Raw genomic sequence first — 23,934 nt, 5'->3', positions numbered from 1 at the left:
GGCCTTAACCTCCAAGGGTATTCTGAGAGCACATCTCCTACCTTCAATTAAGTTAGGATCAGTGTATTAGATGGCCCCACTTCACCAAGGAGGTGGTCACAGAACTCTGAAATGAACAACACCAGAAAAGAATGAAGTAATAAATGTATCAAAAAGTAGTGGACACAGATTTACACCAAAAATATTAACTATTCACCCTTATGCAATCCCTTAGTGCCTGTCGTTACTGTGCCTTTTCCTGCACTAGTGCTCCTATGAAGTGTTGGCCCAGTGGCTGCAGCATGGCTGGTGGAAGGCTGCTGAATGCAATGCAGGAGACTTCAGATGGCCTTGCAGGATGTCCTCGACCAGCTCTGCACCTGGAAGGCCTGGCTGTAGACTGCATCACCTCAGTATGGGTGGCAGCACTCTGGGCTGGCTGGATGACAGGCAGCGATAAGTGGCAGTGGTGGGAGCAGGAATGTTGTCATCCTGAGAGAAGACAGCAGGTTCCTGCTCCACTGACCCACGGCCAGGGCAGCACCTCAACATCCCTAGCAACCTGTTAGAGCACAGATTGCTGGCCTGCTGCGACACCGTGAAAGCTCCCGTTGACGGTGGCAGACCCAGTCATGATGGCAGCAATCAGAGCTTGTGTGCCATCAAACTGAGACTGCATGAGAGTAGTCTGAGATTGTATGCCACCAACCTTAGACTGCACTACAGACTAAGATGCTGCGTTGCTTTTGCCTGTGCTGCAATGGAAGCTGCCAGATCGCCCATCACATGGGGCAACAGGTCTGGGTCACCACAGTCTCTCTGGGAGTCTACCATCCTTTGCAGACTGGAAATGATGGGCTCCATGGTATGCACAGAGCCTTGTGCAACATTGGAGACGGACTCCTCCATGCTCCTTATCATTGCTGAGAGGCTCTTGGGCACACTTGCCATTGCACCTATCATCTCCATGTGCCTCCCCATTGAGGTCCTCACCTGAGTCCTGTGCAACAGAACTCGCATGCGAACTCACCCTCTGGGAAGCTAGTCCCCGAGCTACCCTTTCCCCCTGGCCTTGCTGCAGCCCACTCGTCCCCGGTGCCTCACCCTGTGCAGATCCCACTATAATGCTAGCCTTTAAAGAACATGTAGTACCAGTATCACACTGAGCTGGTGTCTGTGGGTGAGAGATGCAGTGACTCCTCTTCTCCCGCCTCGCTCTCTACGGTGCCCTCAGAGACAAGCTGCTCAAGTGCTTGCTGATTATCTGAAAGCATAAAGGCACAAGAGTCGGCTTAAAGTGAAGGGAGGGGGGCAGGAAGGGAGAAATGCATGCATACAGCATGATTAGCTGGAAAGTGCGAAACGCTTGTAGGGTGAGGGGAAGCGGGATGTGAGAAGAAGGAGTAGGGATGAATATACCATTGTTGTCACCAAGGGGGTCAACGTCGCCGGTGGCCACGGCACCCAACACTTGGTGCCCAATGATTTCCAGCACTTGATTCTCCAGCGCAGACAGTGGTTGGGTGTCGGTTTTGTCCTCCACTTGTGCATTCCTGCTCCCTCCTATTGTGAGCCACCTTGGCCTGCAAGAGAAAGGAAAGTGTGTGAGTGAGTGCGGAGCAATGTGTTTGGGTGTTATGTCTGCCATATTTGAATAGTTGTCATTGTGTGCAAGGTGTGAGATGTGGGTGTGAGTGTTGGTAGGTAGAGATTGTTGGTGGGTGAGTGCTGGGGGTGTGGTGCTTTGGGCAGTGTGAGAAGATTGTGGTACAGATGGTGGTGATATGTAGCATTTGTTGAAGCATTCACTCACCCTGACCACCCGAGTGAGGTCGTTAAATTTCTTCCTGCACTGTGTGTGGGTCCTGGGGACCACAGTACTGCCCGAGACGTGCTGTGCTACCTCCCTCCACATGGTGTGGAAGACTTGTGGCGAGGGCCTCCTGCCACTTGCCGGGTAGAGCACTGTCCTCCATCTCTCCACAGCTAAAACTAATGCCTTCAATGCTTCATCAGAGAATCTGTGGGCACTCTCCCTGGGGCGTGGGCCTGCCATGAGCACACCTGCTTCAGTCCTCCGGCATCTTCTCCTTGACCTGCTGCTACTTGCTGAGGCAGCTGCACAGCCAGCAATGCTGAGAATGAGGTGCTGCAGCATCAATGAACCTCCCCGTTAAGTAGTGAAAAAAGCCTATGGCAATGATGCATTGTGATTAGACCGCACCCAATATTGGTCCACTCTTTAAGCCAATGAGCTTGGGTTTTAAGACTCGATGTTGGACTCCAATCATTTTATTGAGCAGTGAGCACAAATTTTTGTGCGGTCTAAAGCATTTGCGTCTGACGCTAATTCTTCAACTTTTCTACTAACACTGCCCATTCCTTTGCTGTAATGAATATCTTTTCCAGTTAGGAAGGGGGGAACAGTCTGTGTCACTTGACAACAGCATCTTCCCTGATTTCCTCGGTTAATCACTGTTGTCTACGGCACTTAGAACTGTGGGGTAGGGTCAAATTTTACTGTGGCAAACTTGCCTCTCTTGTCCATAACAAACACTGCAACATCCAATGCACATTTTAGCAAGTTGTAGCTCTTTTAAGTCTTATCTTTATTGCACATGTGGTCAGCTTTTGCATTCAGTATTTCTTTTGGCACACCCTAGCCTTTAGTCTTCCCCACAACTCAGGACTGATAAAAGTTGCAAGTGGCTGCTTGAATTGGAGCAAAAACGTGACTACGACCCTGGTGACACTTTCTATTCCATTTGGGAAGCTGGGACACTCTGGGTGACTTGACAACACACTTCCTCCTACTACTCCTTCTCCAGCTGAGATGCTGTGCGATCAAAACTGTACTTTCTTGCCAACAATCCTGATTTCATTGTACTGAGTCCAACTTTAGTTTCTGATCCCTTGTGGTGGAATTTTAAACATACCTTCCCACAGCTTCAGAATCCAATCCTTTTTGAACTTAAAAATTGATTCAGAATGTTAAACTTTCCCAACCCCAACCTTTAGGTGCTCTGCTAACACCATGTATCTTTCCCAGTTGGGAAGGGGGAAAAGTTGCTGGGTGTTCTTATTACTACTGGTGGTTCACCTTACTTTGGCTGTTTCTCTTTTCCCACCATGATTGCTTTATTGCAATGCCTACCTCAAACTACAACAACAGACTTAAGTCGGACATGTGTGACTGTCAATTGAGGTTAAACCTAGAACATTGTGTACCTCTGGTTGGGACTCCAATGTCCTATTATTGAGGCTAGTGCAATGTTCAATTTATTTCAGGGTTTAGTCCTTTTTATTTGTCCAATCCCAAAACAACACGGCAGTTGTGATTTGAATTTTTGGAGTTAATAATATTCACTGTAAGTATTTGAAAGTGATGCTGCACCTCCCACCATACAATGCCGCCTCTAATCCCTTGGACAGAATTATCAAAGAGTCCTGTATGTAATGTGAGAAAAGGAAAAATGTACCAATTATAAACCTGTTAAACCATATCGCCTGATGTTAATCAACTTAATTAATACCTTGTAACACCCATCTGCCCTGATCCTTGCTAAAGTGGTTTTACAGGGGTCAGATTCACAGCCCCGAGGGACTTTGAAATATAAGAACTTTTAGGAACAGGAAAAGGCCATTCGGTCCAACATGCCCATCTTCTTTTTGATAGATCTCAACTCCACTTAGCCACCTGCTCAGCAACATCTCTCAAACCCATTCTGCCTCCAAATACAGGAAACTCTCGTTTAAACGGCACCTAAATATCCAGAATTCTATAATAACCGGCAAGATTCATACTCCGAAAACAACACCTCAATAACCGGAAATGTTGCCGAGTCTGAGTCTCCCGCGGTGGCCGAGTTAGTCAGTGGGGGTAGTTCTCCAAACTGTACCCAATTATACTGCACATTTCTTGATTTTTTTATTTTTGTTTGTTAAAAATAGCCTCGGTAGATATACCTCTCCGGTATCTGGAATTTTTAGTCAACCGGCACCATCCCGGTCCCATCGATGCCGGATACGAAAGAGTTTCTAATTGTAGACCCCATTTATACTGTCGGCTTCAATCTCCTTCCTTGGTAACTTATTCTACAACTGTATCACCATTTGGGTGAATAAGTACCAAATGACTTCCCTTAGTAATCCTAGCTTCCTCACTTTTAACTCCTGACCCCTAACTTTTGACCTGTTTGAGTGTCAGGGCAGCTTTAAAGCATCAAGTTGTTAATTACATAAAAAAGCAACTGGTTTAAAAATATGAAAAACCAGGCACATCACTGGGAACAAGGGGATTGAAAGGAACAATAAAGATACGAGAGATAAGGAAAAAGATCAAGACACTGAGGTCTGAAAGAAAAAGAACAATGGGATGAAAAAGGCAAACATATTTATAATAAAGTAGAATCTGCTTGTAGTGATTATGCAAATATAATGCTCAAATCAGATTTGCCAATTGGCTATTGGCCAACTCGATCTCTAGAACTAACAATGGAAAACAACATATGATAATCGAGAAAAGACACACAGAAATCTGTATTTTCTCTATTTAATGATCAAATGGGCAGAGTTTCATTTTTTTCTGGAGTGAGACGAGTCCGAGTTCAAACCCAGGCTACTGCTGCACTCAGCTCTGTAGCTCCAAGGGAGCTCACCTTTCATTCAGACTCTGATGCCTGGTTTACAGTCGACATCCTTTGATTCAGAATCACAATCGATGATCATGATGCTCAGAGTATTACTGTGTGGGCCAATGGGATTGAATGGGAGTGAAGACATCAAATGCAACACTCTCACCTGATTGGGGAATAAGTACTGAGAAACCCAGGAAAAGGTCCAAAACTGATAGTGCAGAACAGCACCATAATTGACATGAGTATGAGAAAATAGACCAAGATTTATCTATGCATTGTCACTGTAGAGGGATTGGATCTAGGTCTAACTGCACCATGTCGCTGCAGAGTGAATAGTCTGGATTTACTTGTACACTGAACAGCTTCTTCTAGTTCCTTTCTTAGTTCTACAATACCTACGGCACAGAATCTGCTAAAAATGAATTTTTAACACTGTCTGAAGATCACATGGCACTATTTGAATAAGAGCAGCCAGTTCTCCTGGTGTCTTGGACGAAACCCCTCCTCTCAACCAACACCACCAAAACAGATTAACTAGTCATTTATCTCCTTTTCTGTTTGTGGGGCCTCGATATGGACAGATTGGCTGCTGCATATGGCAACATATCAACAGGGATTACACTTCAAAAGTGCTTCTTTGGCTGTAAAGCAGTTTGGGACATCCTGAGGATGTGAAAGATGCTATTTAAATGCAGGTTCTTGTCATTCTACTGTTTGTCTTGTGTCTCATTACTTCTCTCACTCTCTTGCTGTATGTTATCTTTCTTCTCGTTCCCTCCTCTGCCCGCCCTCCCCCAATTCAGGACACAAGTTGTTTTATTGACCTGTGAACAAAGCTGGAAAGAAAATCCCAGATCCCTATAATCTATGGATCATGTGCTCCTGGGTCAAGATTATCATCTGTGGAAGGCACCTAGTCAAGGTTGAAGAAAGTTCAATAGATGTGACCAATAGGTGAAGATGGATGAATATTCTGGAGCTTCTGCAGATAAGATTAAATGGTGTGTGGTGAGGGGGGTGGGGGGAGTAGAGTCCATGATAGGGCAAATTGTACAAGACACCAGGAGAACTGGCTGCTTTTATTCAAATAGTGCCATGCGATCTTCAGACGCTGTTAGAAATTCACTTTTAGCAGATGATGTGCCGTAGGTATTGTAGAACTAGGAAAGGAACTAGAAAAAGCTGTCCAGTGTACAAGTCGTCGTCGTACGTGTCTTCACACTGTTCCCTTTGGGGAAATGTATGAAGTGGTGGAAGGATTTCTGGCCGCAATTAACGCTCCTTCCGTGACTGTAACCATCTTCGTACCAGCCATTAGGGTGGTTAGTCCTATGGCGGGAGGGTTTTACGGGCTCCCACAACCCATACGAGGGGTGGGGGTGGGGGGGGACACCCACACCCACACCCACACCCACACCCACGGACGCAAGTATCCCGCTGGATGTCAACCCAGAATTTAGAGCCGGAGCTCCGACTCCACTTGCCGGGACTGTCTGGAGCGGGGTTCGAAACCCTACGCCTTCTGGCCCAGTGGCGGGGATGCTACCGCTACACCAAAGGCCCACTCCATAGTGTACAAGTAAGTCCAAGCTATTTACATGGGTTATGGAAGGAAATGTAACATGGTTCAGTGAAGGAGTGGGATTGATTGACAGAATGGCATTTTCTCATTCTGTGTTTCTAGTGTTTTTACTGCACTATAGAGTAAAGGCAAGCTGTAACTTACGGGGATGAAAAGGATTAGAAGTAGAAAGGCATGGGCAGGTGCATGAATGGCTAAGCACCATTTTGGGAAACAATTCTTTTCATAAACTTGATCAGAATTTGGTCTTGATTGCTAATCAGTGACCCAGCCATCATTCCGCTTGGTACCACACAGATAAGTTTAAATGAGAGAGGCCATTTGTCCCATCTAGCTCATCCTTCCATAGAAACCTTCATTACAGCGTCCAGAGTTTCTGCCTCCACTATCCCACTTGGAGATCATTCAGGTATTGATCACTCTGTATGGAGAAGTGTTTCCTGATATGAGCCCTGAAATTGCATCTTACCATTTTATTCCTGTGCCACGTTTCCTGCAGTTGTGATTTAACTTAAAACAGTGCTTTGGATTAATCAGTTTGACTTTGCTTGGTGTTTTATGGACCTTTTTATAAGGTTCCCTCACTGATTTTATTTAAATTGGAAAAACAACTGTGAAGGGCCAAGGCTTACATTAAAGAGAAGAAAAACGAAGAGGTAGTCATTAGTTGAAGCCAAACTTGGATTCTAAGACTTGTCGTTTGTAGGTGAAAGGGAAGAAGGGGAAGGTGAAGTGTTATGCAGTGTTTGGGAAAGAATGAGTTACAGTGGTAGATTGCGCGTTGAACTGTGATTTCAACATAGAATGCAGGGAATAGAACATGTACAATGGTGCATTTGGAGCTTCTAATGTTTAATTGAAGTTTGTGCAAAATTCATGAAGAATAGAAATGTCAGGTGATCTTTAGTGCATATAAACCTCAGACAATGCTAAGCTGCAGAATTTAAAATAAAGAAATGCAATGATGGGAACTATCATCTAATATGAGAGTCTTTCTGTGCTTTCCTAATCTGTATGGTGTAAAACTTTGCAAAAATGATCTGGCCACTCCCATCTCCCTCACATGTTTTCTCTCTAATCTCTTCTTTTTTCCATTTCCATTGTACCCGTTCTCCTCATTTCTCTCCCCTTCCCCACCCCAGATAAGACCTGGAAACAGAGAGAAGTTGGATTCAGAATTCCTAGGCGCCGTGGTTTTATCACATTCCTGAGGCTAAATGTGATAGAATCAGCAGCGTACAAGAGGGCTGCAAATCACTGTAGATGTTCTCAGCAAATCGAAGTTTAGCACAAAGGGGGTTCGGAATGGATTAAATCCAGCCTGGATAGCGCAATGAAATGACGATATTGAGAAGCTGTACATCAAAGCTGCTGGTGGGACACGGATTTTATTGGATGACGCCACATTTTAGGATGCAGCCCTTTGCGCACATGCAGTGTAGGATTATCTCCAGTTGGTACATGGTAATCTTTGCGCTATGTTCTACTTAAACTTCTTTGGTAGATCCAGGTTTTCAGAGATCAACAGATGTCCACTTGTTTTTGTTGCCATGCTCAAATTGAAACCTCTAGGCTTTATCTCTCTCAGAGTTGAAGGACTCGGCGACTTCTGAAAATTAGGGAAGAGTTCCACGCTTAGACTCCAGCGTCAAATCCAAACCAGATTTATGTCGAAAAAAAAGCTTTGATCAAATCCAAGCGTCTGCCCCATAAACTCATCCTCTAAAGCAAAACAACAAATGAAGACTTGGCCCCACACCCTCCAAACTCTGGAGAAAAGACTACAGCCATCTAAATATGGATTCGCACTCAAAATCAATCTCCATCATTATGAATACCAACATAAATCATTTTTGATAAAGAAGAAAAAGATAGAGGATTACTGCCGGATAAACGGAGCAAGACTGAACTGGTGAGGAGAGTATAGAATCCAATCCAGCTCACCAATTTGTTCAAGACATCTTTGCAGACATCCTGGTTTGCTCCTGGAAGAGTTAGCAGTGTCTGGGGAGTTGATTTGTTCCTGTTTGGGGAGCTTGGCTGTGGTTGTAGCAGATGGTGGAGGGATTTGCAATGTTCAGGGCGGCGTGAGGTGTTTTTGCAGATTAGGAGGGTGTTTCTCACAGGAGTTGGGCGCCTTTGTTCCGCAGTGAAGTTTCCCTCGATTTAGTTCTATGCGATCGACGGCAATAGGTTGGGGAACAAATCTCATCTGCACCTGATGGACGGCCCTTGAACGTTGTTTAGACATTGATGATTCAAATCCTTCTCTCCAAGCTTTGCATTTCAAAAGGAAAGGACAGGCTGGGTCTGGAATTTCCTTTTCTTAAATCTTATTTCTGCTTGTTATTGATTTCACAGGGCCAAAATGGGGTAGACTTGGGAGAGTTTGATAGAAAATGAACTTTCAATTTAAATCAGGTTATAAATAGTAACTGATGCCTGCTGTTTGTGGGGTCCATCAGAATTTATCTTTAAATAAAGGGGTGGGAGCACCATTCCACTTTGCTGTGAGGTTGTTAGAATAGCATTGCACCCATAACAATCATTAACACATCAGACTTTCAATGTCTGATTAAATGGGTAAACATTTTGAGAAAAAGCGGAGTAATATTTCAGTTGTTCGTTCTTGTGCTAAATATGAAAGGTAACTAAGTACAAACTCTCTGCAAGATTGCTTGCCACGTTTGCCTACATAACAGTCAATGCTCCAAAATGTGTGAACCGCTTTGAGACTTTTCGATGACTCAATGAAATACTACATCAATGCAAAGATCTTTTAAGTCAAAGTCAGAAGATTGTTTGCCCTGTGATAATTGGTTAGCTGCGTTTGTTAAATGTGATTCAACTTTTAAATCTAGTCGATATAGTCACCAATTTGTTCACAAATACCATTAGACTTTGGCACATCCCCATAACTTACAGGGATGAATTCTGTGCAGGTGTTTTCCAGTTCATCTTAGCAGCACTTGCAAATCACCAAAACAGCTCTTTACAATTTGGAAACTTACAAGCTAAAACATATGCATCAACTGCATTTCCTTTCCTTTCATTGGTTAGAATGTGTATGGAGTGCATGTTACAATCAGTTGGGTTCCACTCATTTCTGGTGAGAGTGGATTTTGTGCACTGCATTTGATGTCATATATCAAAGCTGCCAGGAGATGGACATTATACCAGTGATCTCTAAGGTGTGCCCCTGAACCACACATAACCCCTGAGCCCCTGTAACCCGGCTCAGGCAACACAATCCTATCTGCCCTTATTTTTTTTTCCTGGTCCTTGTTTTGTGCTGTTTAAATGCATGCCAAGAGGTTTGGAAAGGGTTGTCCTAGCACTGTTGCTGCATCGTGAATACATTCTAGATCAGAAAACCTGGGTCTGTTGGTATCAGCAACTTGAGATATGTGTAAATTAATGTGACCTGCCTCCCCCATAGTATGCTGCACCTCTGTGGTGCACAAAACAAAAAGCTTGGACACTCCGGCTAAAGTACAGTTTAATAGGTACTCACTTTAGAATGTATTGAACTAGCAGCACTGATCTATACTGTGCGCTCACACCGCTCTATACAAACCTATTTAAACACACAAACAAAATTCCACTTACTTGAGTGAGCTGACTGTCCTGCCAGGTCTATAATTTAAATGTATATATATATATATATAGAGAGAGAGAGAGGGAGAGAGATTAAATTTTGCATGGCTTACAGTGGACACGAAGCACCAACCAATTGAGACTGCTTCCTTAAGGTGATGTCACACCACTTACCAAAATTCCAATTGCACTCAGAACAGATTTTGTGCATTGAGATGCATAACCCATTTTTAAAAAATTCATTCCTGGGATGTGGGCTTCATTGCCAAGGTTGGCATTTATTGCCCATCCCTACTTGCCCTTGAGAAGGTGGTGGTGAGCCTTCTTCGTGAACCACTGCAGTCTGTATGGTGAAGATGATCCCATAATGCTGTTAGGTAGGGAGTTCCAGAATTTTGACCCAGTGACAATGAAGGAATGGCAATATATGTCCAAGTGTGGATGGTGTGTGACTTAGAGGGGATCTTGGAGCTGATGGTGTTCCCATGCACCTGCTGCCTCTGTCCTTCTAAATGCTGGAGGTGCGTGTTTGGCAGGTGCTGTCAAAGAAGTCTTGCATCAGTGTTGAGCTGCATAACTAGCCTACCAGGCCTGGTAGCTGTGAATAAAAATGAGAACCCAACTCTCAGATTAACATATAATTATTTCCCTGTAGTTCAGTAACAGCTTCTTGGTGATGCCATAATACTATCACTGATGTCATAACAGGATCCTCATGACATTATAAAGATGCATCATTTCCTTCAATGTATTTCCATATAATTAAAACTAACACATTAATTAATTTAATGGTAGTTTGCGACTACGTTTGCACATGGAATCAGAATATGTAATAGAACATAATGGGAAGTAGGGGACAGACAGAGCAACAGTGGGCTATCCCATTTATTCTGTGAATGAGGAACCCTGATTCACTAAATAAAGTGAATGATTCATTAAATCTATTACATTTTCTTTGTTGCATAATGGAGTTGTAATGGAAATTATTACATAGATGGAGAGCTGAACGGCTGCTCATTGCATCATATGAGCTAGCCCTTGACCTCAAAGAAAACTGGATGGCGAAGCTAGGGTGCTGGCTCACTGCAACTTGAATAATCCTTTAAATGAAGATAAAGTATTCAATTCATAGACCTGTCCTCAGCTTCAAATATTGCTTCTTTCACTAGAAAATCGGGATAGATATTTGGCTCTGAAACATAAACAAGAAATACATTGAAAAGCAGCTCAAATGTCATGTTGTTCACTGAAAGCAAAGCCAATCAGATGATATCAGTTCCTGGGCAGGCTGTGCGCTGTACCAATACGGTGGTGAGTGAGGGAGGAGTATCAGACTCCATGGTATTACACACAAGTGTGGACATTGTATGTATGATGACACGGATTAATCACATCGGGATTGGTATGTCTATGAAAAATGAGTCTATTGCAGTTAAAATTAGATTGTGAAATCTTCCTCTTTAGAACCGACAACAGCAAGCATAAACAGCAATGATCTTTTACACTGTCTTTAGTGTAGCTAACGATTTCAAGGCTTTCCAGGGAGGGACGATGGGAACAGACACCAAGCAGAGACTGGAGGAAGGTATGGGGAGGTGACATGAAGTTGGGGCCAAACAGGTGGGGTTTGAGAGATACGGCAAGAGGGTGGGGTTACGGAGGAGAATTCCAAAGAGCAAAGTAAGCTCCACAGCCTCAATGTGTCCAGGGCTTGGGATGAGAAATTTAGCTTTGTGTCGGGAAAGTGGGGTTGTAGGTTAGTGGGGATGGTTAAAATATACGTTCATGGCCCAAATCACGAGCCCCAAATGCGCTCATTTGCAAAAATAAACCATAATAACATGTATCGCTCCACTTGAAATCTGAGTGTCCTTCAGTGTGTGTCCTCCATGTGCATTGTTGCAAAGCACTCACATAATGAAAAGGTTCATTGATAAGACGGTGGTGAATGATCCAGCAGGTTACATGCTGGACCAGGGGATAAAGACCCAATTAAAGCGCAAGGCGAGATCTTTAATTAGCTCACAACTCCCTATGCAAGCATAAATCCTATTGGACAGTTACCATTTATTGGCTGTAGTCAGTCAACCTGTTCAATGAAAATCAAACTCCATTTGCACCAACCAAGAAGCCATATTCTTACTGACTGTGCCGCTCGTTCACAATAAATTAAAAATATGAAGGCAGTGCCCTGTGTAATCGTGGCTTCACAACGATTGCAAGCCAGCACTTGTCGAGGGCTGACACATATCGACTCATTTCTGCTTCCCCGCCCCCAAACCCATTCAACGCAGACAACTGACAAACACCTACATTGCTGCCAGAATGAGCGGCCCGTGCGAAGTGGTGGGTATTGGAAGTAGGCTAATATAGCACTCAGCAGGTACCCAGATATCACAGGTCCACACACATTTTTGTATTGATGGAACTGAAGTTAACCAGAGCGAGAACAAAGTTTAAAGACACAAATTACAGTAGATTACGAGTGCGTCTTTCAAGCTCCAATCTAACTGAAGCAAAATAAGACTTGTTAGAGCCCCTTTATATGTTGCCCCAGCTAAAGCCAAGCACTGATATCTGGCCTGCTCGTCTGGTGTTCACTGCGTTTAATCCTATAGTTTAAAACACAATGGGGATCATTTGATTTCCTGGGGAGATCCTGTATAAAACCCAACAGTGAAAACAGGCACAAATCTGATAATCATCAGATTGCTTTGGGAAGAATTAGAAGTCTTAGCCTAAAGTGGGATTTAAGAAACAGAAAGAGAGAAAAACATACGGGAAAGTGAGCCAAATCAGGCTGCCCAGCACCTACAGCAAAATGCTGCTTCATTGAATGTTGAAACTTGCATTAAACCCCAATGAAACGCTGATCCTTCTGAATACTCTTGCTCTAATTATCACAGTTCAAAGGTTTATTTTTATGCGGTTTTGGCAGGAAAAAAATCCAGTTTAGAATCATGAACCATTTCGGAGAAGAGACAGAGGGAATCAGCAAGTGAGCGATGGTTTGGAGTTTGAGAATCCTGAGGGATGTGTGTCTGTCACATCGCATTAAAAATAATTCATTTGTAGTTGATGTTGGGGCTGGCTTGTTTGCTAATTGTGCTCCGTGCGGTAGAGCAGCTGAATCCGTTTAACCTATACTGTGGAATGCACTTCTTTTTGTTACAAAGTGATGTTCCTGAAGACTGACGCTACCGTATTATTTATGAAAGGGGCAGAATTTACAAACGGCATTTTACTTTTGTGTAAAATCTTTGGCATATTATCGAAAAATGAATACATTGGAAGATCTTGCAAAAATGAACTCCGATCCATGAAATGGTGGATAACTAAACACTTTGTGTGTGTGAGTGTGAGTGAGTGTGAGGAGGGCGGTATAAAGGGATTGATTGTCAGGATACTAGATACCAAAACAAATCGTTTATTGAAAAAAAAGAGCCATTCGGCCCATTGCATTAGTGCCGGCTCTTTGCTAGAGCAATGAAAAACTAACCCCACAGCCCTGCTTTCTCGCCATTGTCCCGTATTTTCTTCCGTTTCAAATATTTATCCAATTTGCCCGTAAGATGCAATGGTCTCCGCCTCAACCATTCCCCATGGAAAAGAATGTTGTGTTCCATCAGTCCTCTCCCTAAATAAATTTCTCCTTACCTCTCCCCAATGGCAACTTTAACTTGATGATCCCCGGTCACTGATTTCCCAACCAAAGGCAATAGTCTTTCCCTCTTCACCCTCTCAAAACCCTTCATAATTAAAAAAAACTCAGTTAAAACTCTTCTTAGCTTTCTTGCCCCAGTGGAATTAATTCTAGTTCCAGTATCTCAAGTCTCTCCCCATACCAATAGTTTCTCATCCCTGGCATCATCCTGATGAATCTATACTGTATGCTCACTATTTCTTTAATGTCCTTTCTATAACGAAGCAATGAAAAACATACTGATTAGCGTGTACTCTTATACTTTACGCCTGTGTTTATAAAACCTAAAATTACGTTGGCAATGTTATGACACTATCCAAGATAATATCCAATACAGGCTGGTACGAAAATCGACCGGCCAAAGTGGCCTGTTCCTGTGCTGTAACTTTCTATGTAAAATAATCCAATAAACGATAATATTGTCGTGAAGTTGTCCTAATCTTTTATCAATAAATAGATTCTAACATGAAAAACATGATCTGTTGTGCCAGCGATGTTAACCCACACTTGGCTTGGGCCCGTTAACAGAGAAATCAAAGAGACCAAACTCATTATTGTCTTAAACTTGGCATCAACGCATGTCTTTATCGGCTCTAATGTTTTATTTTACAGGTTTCCCGTTGGAGAGTCACCCGAAGAGTTGCCGTTGCCACAGGTGGATTGGCTCATGAGCCCCAGACTAAAGAGGAATCAGAATGAGGAAGAACATGTAGAGAACGCAATAAGCACGCTGCAAGGAGGTTAAAGACCTGAAGTCTTGGAGAAAGATGGGATGCATTGCTGGTCTTTGCATTTTGAACATTCCGTGCGGAATCGTAGCACTGATGTTTATTACATCGCTTATATTGGACATGTGATCATTGAAACAAACACGTTCTGGTGGGGAAGAGTCTTGGTTTTCAGCCCGTGTGTATTTTATTGTAACTGATGAATCAAAAAACTCAACCACTTACATTTCTGTTGTCCCACCCCCCGCCCCACCCTTCCCCAATCAGCATCAGGACCACTTGTGGTCAGTTTCACAGACTCACAATCAAAGATATGTCTGTGTGGTAGGGCTGATGTAGAAGCGGTTGGGTCAGTAAATACATTACAGCTCAATAGCCCGCACAGAAAAGGAGGTGACATCACGACAGAAACTGAAAGTAAGAAGCAAATATTCCTAATCAGCTCAATGAGACCAAATTGCTCTAAGTGGCGGAGGCGGTCTCAGTTTGTTTTCGGACCCACGTTTGCTTATCGAGGTGGGAAGATTTCAGAGCAGAGACTGCTAAAATGCAATTATATATGAATTTGAATATATACATGTGTCTTAGAAAATTTAGTAAATGTATTATAATCTATTTTATAGAGAAGGAAATTAAGCTTTAACCTGCTGTAAATCTATATGGGGATGCATTAAAAATCGTGTACTGCAGGCTACCCATTTACATTTTTTTGTACAGTTTCTTCCTTCTGCAGGTGTTGATTCTTGCTGGGGGCAAATTCCACTCTTTCCCCACTGGTAGCTTGCCCAATCTTCAGGTGTAAAGTTTCTGCTTTGGACGCAATTGGCGATTCGGACACAAATTGCGCCCACAATTGCGCCCATTTTGAAAATTGTTCCCCCCCCCCGAGTTTGCGCTCAAACTCATTTGCATTGCGCTGAACGCAAAATCTGCCATGTACCAGCACAATCTGCCAGTGTTTTAAAACGTTATTTTTAAAAAAATGTTGCTGTATAAAATATTTCTTGATATATTTAAGAGTGGCTATTTGGTAAAGTTTGATTAATACAGCTGAAAATGGGCTTATCACAAAAAATAAGCATTTTTAAATCACAGTGTCAATCCACCACCTGTAAGTAACCCGATTTTAAATGACTTAAAAATATATAGAACCAGTTCCTAGTTATATTGGGGTAGAGAGTAGTCAGTTCATTAGTAAATATTTTAAAAAATAATTCAAAACCTTTCAAAACATACCTATTAGTGTCTTTGCGCCCAAAAGGATCCAGCTTAATTTTTGGAGTCTCCTCGAAGGCCTACAAACGAGCGCAATTAGCGGAAACTCCCAATAGTGATTAATTCAGCCTGGGGGTGTGGCCAGTTATGTGGGCGGGGCTGGCTTCCAGCGCGATGTTTTTAAAACTAGTACAAAAGATCACGGAATCTCGAGTTGCGCTGAGCATAATTTGGCTTAAAATTCCGCAATCTTTTGAGCCGGTTACTCTGATAAGGGGGAATTGCACTGGGGGGGAAAACAGGGCAATCGAGCGGAAACTCCAGGCTGAAGTGTGGGCAGGCTATTAAACTGTGAGAGGCATCACAGCTCAGTTCGAACCCGCCCTCACACAGTGTGGACAAAATGCATTTGTTAGCTGGGGTCACTGAGCATTAATCAGGAGCAGGAACTCAGCTGGTCTCCCCCACCCCTATGCGGCCATAGCTTCTAAGAATTCACATATCTGTACACTTAGCAAACGAATATCTCCACCGGGTGTAAAGTGCAACTTCTGCAGTTCCCTGACTGAACTCAGCTCACTCAGCACAGTGAAGGAATGAGGCAAACCTAGGACCACCTTGGATCTGTATGGCTCGAAGATTAATGAACATTGAGGAAGAACTAAATATTGAGAGGTTTGCATCTGAACAGATTTTAAATTCAAATTATATACATATATATTCCAATCCCATTCTTCTTCTGAAAGATTGTTTCTTAATTAAATTTGGTATAAACCATCAATTGAAACATAAACATATAGAAGAGATTAAAATTAATATATAGAACACCACTGATTATTTTTGGAAATTAATTTAAACAAATGAAGAATATCAATAAACGAGCATAGACTAACTCGGCGAGGACAGTGTGTTTGTAACACCCCTACATATAAACCAATAGATTATCTATTTGTTTCGGGCAATAGATGAATTGCTCGTTAATTTACGGTTCCACGTCCCACCTTCTCAATCTGAAGGAATGTTTATTTCTTGCACGTTCGTCCGGCGGGAAACCCATTCACTTTGTGGTGTAATTAACAATACAAAGTATGAACCGATATCTGGAAAATGTTATGCTGAAACTCTATGAAGGTTTTTTCGGCGACCTATGACTGATTTATTTATTATACTATTCGTATCTTTTGGGACTACATTTTACCTGAAACACTTTATGCACAGTAGAAGAAGGTTGCCTATGAAAGTAAATGTTTGAAACTTTGATTTGGAACAGTTTGAAATTCCAGCCAATGCAGGGGTCGGGGACCTGCACTGATATATTCTCATGGTCTGGTGCTGTTATGGCCCAGTTGCTTGTATTAAACTGTTCACAGAGTAAATCCCAGTACCGGTGGGTTTGCTGATCTATGGACCATAGCTTTCAAGATTTTCAAAGGATACGAACACACCTATCCGTACACTTATTAAACGAATATTTCCACCGGGAGTAAGGTGCAACTTGTTTGATTGAATATTTAATCGCTGTTGAGCATTCCTACAATAATCCTCCAATAAATTCAAGTTTCTGATTAACTTCTTGTTTTCTTCTCGCTGTTATTTTTGGACACTATTTCATGCATGGTCATTGCAGAAATAAATATCCTGTAAGATATCGGCTTGCAGAGGAAAGAGGTACTGTACTTGCAAATACTTGATGAGGTTGATCTTCGGTTGAGCTTCCTTCAGCCCCATCGGCTATTTAAAAAAAAACCTCTTACAATTAGTCTTGAATGACTAATTGGATTGTCAGTCTCGGACAGTGAAAGGCCGCAATGTTTCACTGGGAAATTCGCCCCCCCCCCCTCCCCATTTATATAGAAAATAGAACCGAAAATAAGAACGTGTTTAATATTCTGGGTAAAGGAAGGGCTTCATAGAAACATAGAAGATAGGAGCAGGAGTGGGCCATTCGGCCCCTCGAGCCTGCTCCGCCATTCAATGGCTGATCATCCAAATCCCGTACCCTGTCCCTGCTTTCTCCCCATATCCCTTGATCCCTTTAGCCTTAAGAAATATATCTAACTTCTTCTTGAATATATTTAATGAATTGGCCTCAACTGCCTTCTGTGGTAGAGAATTCCACAGGTTCACCACTCTCTGGGTGAAGAAATTCCTCCTCATCTCAGTCCTAAATGGCTTACCCCTTATCCTTAGACTGTGACCCCTTTAATATCTTTAATAATATCTTTATTTCTCACAAGTTCCATTACCTTTTCCATGGCTTTGAACAATATGTTTTCTTTCAATGTTAAAATCAATATTGCAGGTATAAGTTTATAATCCATGTTACTACACACAGTTGGCTTCAGCTCATACCTACTGGTTATTCGAAGTTTTGCAGACGCCTGATGGAACATAAAAACGAGCCATCACTCACTCTTGCAGTCATTTTATTAATCTTATAACAATGGAGCATTTTGAAATAATTCACCAATTATAATTGTTTCGTTGTGGGAAAATATAGCTGTTTTCATGTATCAACCACATGCATGATATGTAGACTTGTTTTATATCGTTAGTTACTCAGCATAAAACAGGACTAATAGTGTGTGTCAATTATATCGGTTACATTATTCCCATTGAATTAAAACGTGTTTCCGAATTTAAGTAAGGAGATTTTGATAAAATATTTTACAGGTTAGTTCATGTTCCTGTCTTATAATTTCGACCACAACTTGCTTGTAGTGTTTCCGTTTCCGCCGCAATATTTACATCCTGGATGGGCCAGTCAGTGTTTGATCTGGGTACAGAATCTCAACTAGTTCTGGACCGGTCGGGCATCGCTGTTCCTCGAGCCAAGAGTTTATCACTCGAGCTTTTTTTCGTTCAAACTTAATTAGATTTGTCACGTGTGAAGTAAGGCGATACATGAGCCTTTCATTTCCTGTTTATTAGATCCTCACTTGTGAAGTAAAGCACTCTCGTGCTTATTACAGCCCTGTTTTCTTTTACAGTAGTTTGGATGATCTTTTTACTATTTTCTGATTGAAATAAATTCTCAATCATAGTCACTGGGCAGCAATGAAACAAAAACAAAGATTTATCACAAATTGTTGTGTCAAATTGATTTTTTAAAATATAAATTCAAATTTCATTTTTTTTAAACTCGGCATCTTCAAGTCGACATATTAGTGCTCCATGTCGATGCTAAACACGCCAAGTGTCACGTTCTCCCAGTGATCAGGGTGAACCATAGGCGACAAAAGTACAGGCATGAACATAACTGGCAATATCTGGGGAGAACCTGGACACCCGTCATTAAGGGCTCTCAGATTAAATTCGCTACGACAAACCTCACTGTGCGAGGATCCATCTAACAATGGTACAGTTACAACCATTTGTAGAACATAGCTAGAATGTTTGTGATTATCGCATCTTATAGCGAGGTACCCAAATAAATAAATTACTAAATAACAACAGAAAATGCTGGAAAAACTCAGCAGGTCAGGCAACATCCGTGGAGAGAAATTTGAGTTGACGTTTCGGGTCGAAACCCTTCTTCAAAACTGGAAAGAAAATAAAATAGATCGAAGGCAAGACTGCCATCAAACAAAAGAAGAAAAAGAGACAATAAAAGGTGTTCGAAGCCAGACGAGATGGTAATAGGCCAGTGGAGACAAAAGGCAGCTGAGATTAGGTGTGAAGTGTACTGGCAGGTAAGAGACAGCAGCCAGGTGAGAGAGAGAAACAAAAGGAAAGGGGGGGGGGAAGGAGGACCCAAAACAAAGGGGTGGAAAAAATTATAAGTAAAAAAGTAATAGGGGCTGAGGTTATGATCTGAAATTGTTGAACTCGATATTGAGTCCGGAAGGCTGCAAAGTGCCTAATCGGAAGATGAGTTGCTGTTCCTTGAGTTTACGTTGAGCTTCCACAAGAGGCCAAGGATGGTGAGGTCCGAGTGGGAATGGAGTGGTGAATTAAATTGACAGGCGACCGGAAGCTCGGGGTTACCCTTACGGACTGAATGGAGGTGTTCCGCAAAGCGGTCACCCAATCTGCGTTTGGTCTCCCCAATGTAGAGGAGACCGCATTGTGAGCAATGAATACAATATACTAGATTGCAAGAAGTACAAGTAAATCGCTGTTTCACCAGGAAGGGGTGTTTGTGGCCCTGGACAGTGGGAAGGGGGGAGGTATAGGGGCAGGTGTTACATCTCCTGCGCTTGCACGGGAAGGTGCCAGGTGAAGGGGAAGGGCTGTTTGTGTTCATGGAGAAGTTGGAACACAAGCAGCCGTTAGAATAATTGTATTTATGAAGCTTAAGGCATTTCATTGATACGCATTCCGAGCAGGATTTTTTCTGTAAAAGGGTAGTTTTGTCCAATACCCACTTACAAGTGAGGTTAACTTCTTGGAGCTTCTTAGTGAGGATCCAGACCATGATATCCGCTATTTAACCAGCTATTTGCCAATACCAAGCTTTTGCTAGGGGCAGTTGCTTGGACACCTCAATAAATTCTACAGCTTCCTTAATTGTTGAAGCCGATAAAGGGTTAATTTAGTCACCTCTGGTGGTTTTAGCCGCGGTTGGCATCGCACGGTGTGAACAATGGTCTCTCACTTACACCAAATTGTAAAATGATAGGGGTGAAAAGTTCGCCATAACAAACTTAAGATCAACCAGTTTAACAATACATGCATCAAACTCCAGGACAGAGAACTCGAATCTTACAATATTTTACAGCGAATTTTAACTTAACTTAACATCGACAATTTATTACTGAGTCTGGTTTGGGGTAACTCCCTCAAACTAAATATCCTGGACAGTGCAACTTCACACACTTTATATATCTGCCCATATAAATTAAACTTACCCAATCACAACCCATTGCCTTGCAAGGGAAGCAACTCGAACACCAGGAAAGGATAAATATGAAGAAAGTATAATACAAATTTATTGAAAAAGATCTCATGCGGAAAGAGGAATAGAATAAAAGTTAGTTGTAAATCTAAACGACTTAGTGGCGAAAATATTCCCAGAATTAGAGCCACGTTGTGAAAGTTCGCCCCCCCAAACAGAAGTTATTTTTTAACCTGAAGGTGCCGCCCGCCTTATTGAGACCTTGGTCACCGTCTCCGACACATTCTATTTTTGTTCGATTCATGTCAACATGAAAGGCTGCAATAATATGATGACTCACATCAAAATACCGGAGTCAAGCAAGGTGTCAGTTTACAAATAGCAACTCTAATCAGTTGATACAATTTACTGTCGGAACTGTTCATTTATTTTCATTTTAGTCCTTTCTTACCGCACCTGTACCCTGTCTGAACAGCAATCAAATCAGAATACTTTAACATTATCTTGGTAATTCTTTGAGTCATATATAAATGCATAAAATTAAACATTTGGCTGTATACAAACCATATGTAATTATACATACTTGCTTTATTGACCATATACGAGTATATAATTGTTCATAATTATCATACATGGAAATGTCAATATATGGACATAAAGAAATAAACCATATTTTCCATATGATTGTCATATTATGATTATATATCTATAGGTACATACAGGTTTTTTTCACAGGGCACGGAACAGCCCATGTACACCCAGATCACACTGCACAACACAGGTGTAAAGTATTTAAATATTCCTGGCTTCTCACCAAATGTCATAAATACATGAATAGATAGTTATTTAATCACAGGCTCCTCCTCAGGTTCAGGTACAGCAAACGCCAGTACCCAGGATCGAAGAACCACCCAGGCAAAGGGGTCACTGCGGTCCGAGGTTGTCTGTAACGCACTGCCAATAACCCCACATTTAATTCGGGGTCTGATTAACAAAGTTTCCTTCATGAGATAAAGGCCAGAGATTTGATCGATTTAAACGGGGCTGAGGGATGGGTGGAGAGAAACGGAGGAATGGAGCACAAGGATTAACATCTGCCTATGAGATGAATCCAGATTTAATATTTCGGTAAGGTCTCAACCAGATGAAGGCAGAAATGACACGTGTGGAAAAAGATCGTGTTTACAAAACTAATACAATGTGTTTGAAAGTGTGAGGGAGGGTGACACGTGCAGCCAGCTCTGGAACACTAGGAGCACTGTAAGTTTTCGCCAACTTTATGCCATTTCCTTAAACATCGAGGGTGAACACGTCAAAACACGTAATTGCAACTGGAAACTGGGCCATTGGACGAATTCCACTGCACAGCAACGGCCTTTGTTAAGGAGATGAACATCTCTAGCATTCCCGATTTTAATTGCTCCACCATTGGTGGCCGTGCCTTCAGCTGCCTGGACCCTAAGCTATGGAATTCCCTCCTTAAACCTCTCCACCTCTCTTTCCTCCTTTAAGACTCTCCTTAAAACCTACCTCTTTGACCAAGCTTTTGCTCACCTGTCCTAATATCTCCTTATATGACTCGGTGTCAAATTATGTTTGTTAACACTCCTGTGAATCGCCTTGGGACATTTTACTACTTCAAGGTGCTGTATAAATACGAACAGAGGGACAGGGGTAGGCTATTCAGCCCTTTGAGCTTGTTCCGCCATTCATGGCTGATCTGTATCTTAACTCGATTCACCTGCCTTGGCAAGTTGTTGTTGTTATATGATATTTAAGGGCATAGAGAAAGTAAATCGAGCACAATCCTTACGGACACACCAGGGCAGGAGATGCAGGGGTCAGGGTTGTGATGCGCCTGGCCTGCTGAGTTTTTCCAGCGTTTTCTGTTGTTATTACCAGGAATTATTTCTTTACAGATGATGATCTGGAACCGGTTGCCAGGAAGGGTGGTTAAAAGCAGAACATGGAGCCATTTAGCAAACAGCTGGATGCAGTAATGGCAGGATGGTAGGGTTGGTACAGAGGAGACCAAATGGGCTGAAGGGCCGTCTTCATTCAAACCCCAGTGCTCAAACTTCAGAGCAATGTTAAAGTTCCCCTCCAGTGTGTTGGCTTAACCGGGTTTGAAATTTATAATTAAATTGACATTAACTGTAACTATTTTAGTTATGTTGATATTTACTCAGCCAACTCACCCCCAGCACATGCATTTCGCTGGTTGGTTTCGAATGTATTTCGGAACCGGCGAATTTGAATATCCGACAGACACACACTTATTGTGGGAAAAAAATGGAAATCGGTTCTTTTCCGCCTGAATTTTCTTTGAATCCAGTTTCGGTTGATAAGGACGTGGAGGCTGGAAAGTTTTTCTAAGTAACGCACGGGGCTTTTGAGAAACAACCAGAAAAAAAACCCAGCAGACTACAAAGACCTTTTTATTTAAATTTGTTTTGAATTTAGCGGATTTGCATGAAAACTGCATGAAATGACCTCATCGGCAGCTGCCATTAGCTGTTTAATTAACTATCGAATGGCAGGAGGAGACAGAGGACGTGCTTGGAATTCCATTAACGCTTCTTTCACACACACACACACACAGAAAGAGTGTGTGTGAGAGAGAGCGAAGCACCAACCAGTTACACACAGATATAACACCCTCACAGACCAGAGAGAGAACCTGGAGACTTTCAATAAACCTACCGACCCAATGACATTTCACTCCCTTCTGTCCACGTCACAAAAAATCGGACGTTTTCTCTTGACGTTGTCCACTTTTAAATGAAACTCCAAAACATTTAAATAGGTTCTGCTCTGCGGAAAAGTTCTCCAAAGGTGCTAAATCTCTTTATGTACCAGAACCCCTCCTCCCAATGTTGGTGCTGGCAGAGAAAAAAAATCTGTTCATTTAAAAAAAATAACTCTACACCGCAGTTGGGGAAAAAAAAGTGTCCCCGCTCCACTTGTGTCAGCCACGCCTGTTAAGTCTGGGGAGACAACTATTTGAATAGAGGTTATTTGGGGTCAACCAGCGAGGTTAAAGCTGTAGTCTTGTTTCAGAGCTCTTTCAAAACAGCTGTGTTTGCTGGATTGGGTTGTCTGTCTGGTTTTAACACTTTAAATATTTAAAAAACCATAAAATTATCGGGGGAGGGCGGGAGAGTCTGAAAGTGCATTCTAACAATCAATCATAGAAACATATAGAACAGAAGGAGGCCATTCGGCCCATCGTGCCTGTGCCGGCTCTTTGAAAGAACTCATTTGTTTCCCACTATTCTGTGCAGTAATGTTAAATCCCAATGTATTGCTCATACTGTATATATTTAATTACCTGGACTATTCTAGCTGCAAATTTCAATATAGGTTACACTTTTTGCAGCTTCAATTTCATCCAATTTATGTTTTCCGGGCAGATCTTGCGACCTAGCTCCCTAACCACAAATTAAATTAGCAGCCTACGATAGTTAATACAGCACATGTTTTCCTTGCAATTAATCCTAGATCGAAAGAAATATGATCACACGCACTAATATTTCAACCTGAATATGCTCCTGAGCAGCAGGTGCCGCGTTGAAGCGGGTCTGTTGTCTTAACAAGGTGTTTGGTACATTTGTTTTAGATTGAATTGTGGCGAGTTTGAAGCGGAATGGACAGCC

At 42.3% G+C, this 23,934-nt stretch overlaps 1 long non-coding RNA gene across 1 annotated transcript in view; it reads left to right on the top strand.

Moving 5' to 3' along the window:
• LOC147099991 (uncharacterized) overlaps positions 1 to 17,010 on the top strand; it is an 84,932-nt gene extending 67,922 nt beyond the window's left edge. The window contains exon 4 of the long non-coding RNA XR_015073800.1: positions 14,111 to 17,010. This is a non-coding gene — a long non-coding RNA (uncharacterized LOC147099991). The remainder of the gene's footprint in view (positions 1 to 14,110) is intronic.
• Positions 17,011 to 23,934: the final 6,924 nt, after the last annotated feature.

This window comes from Somniosus microcephalus, chromosome 27 (genome assembly GCF_052327205.1).
Source record: "Somniosus microcephalus isolate GS21.2 chromosome 27, FLI_Smic_1.0, whole genome shotgun sequence".
Classification (NCBI taxonomy): domain Eukaryota; kingdom Metazoa; phylum Chordata; class Chondrichthyes; order Squaliformes; family Somniosidae; genus Somniosus; species Somniosus microcephalus.
This window is presented reverse-complemented; position numbering and strand designations above follow the sequence as displayed.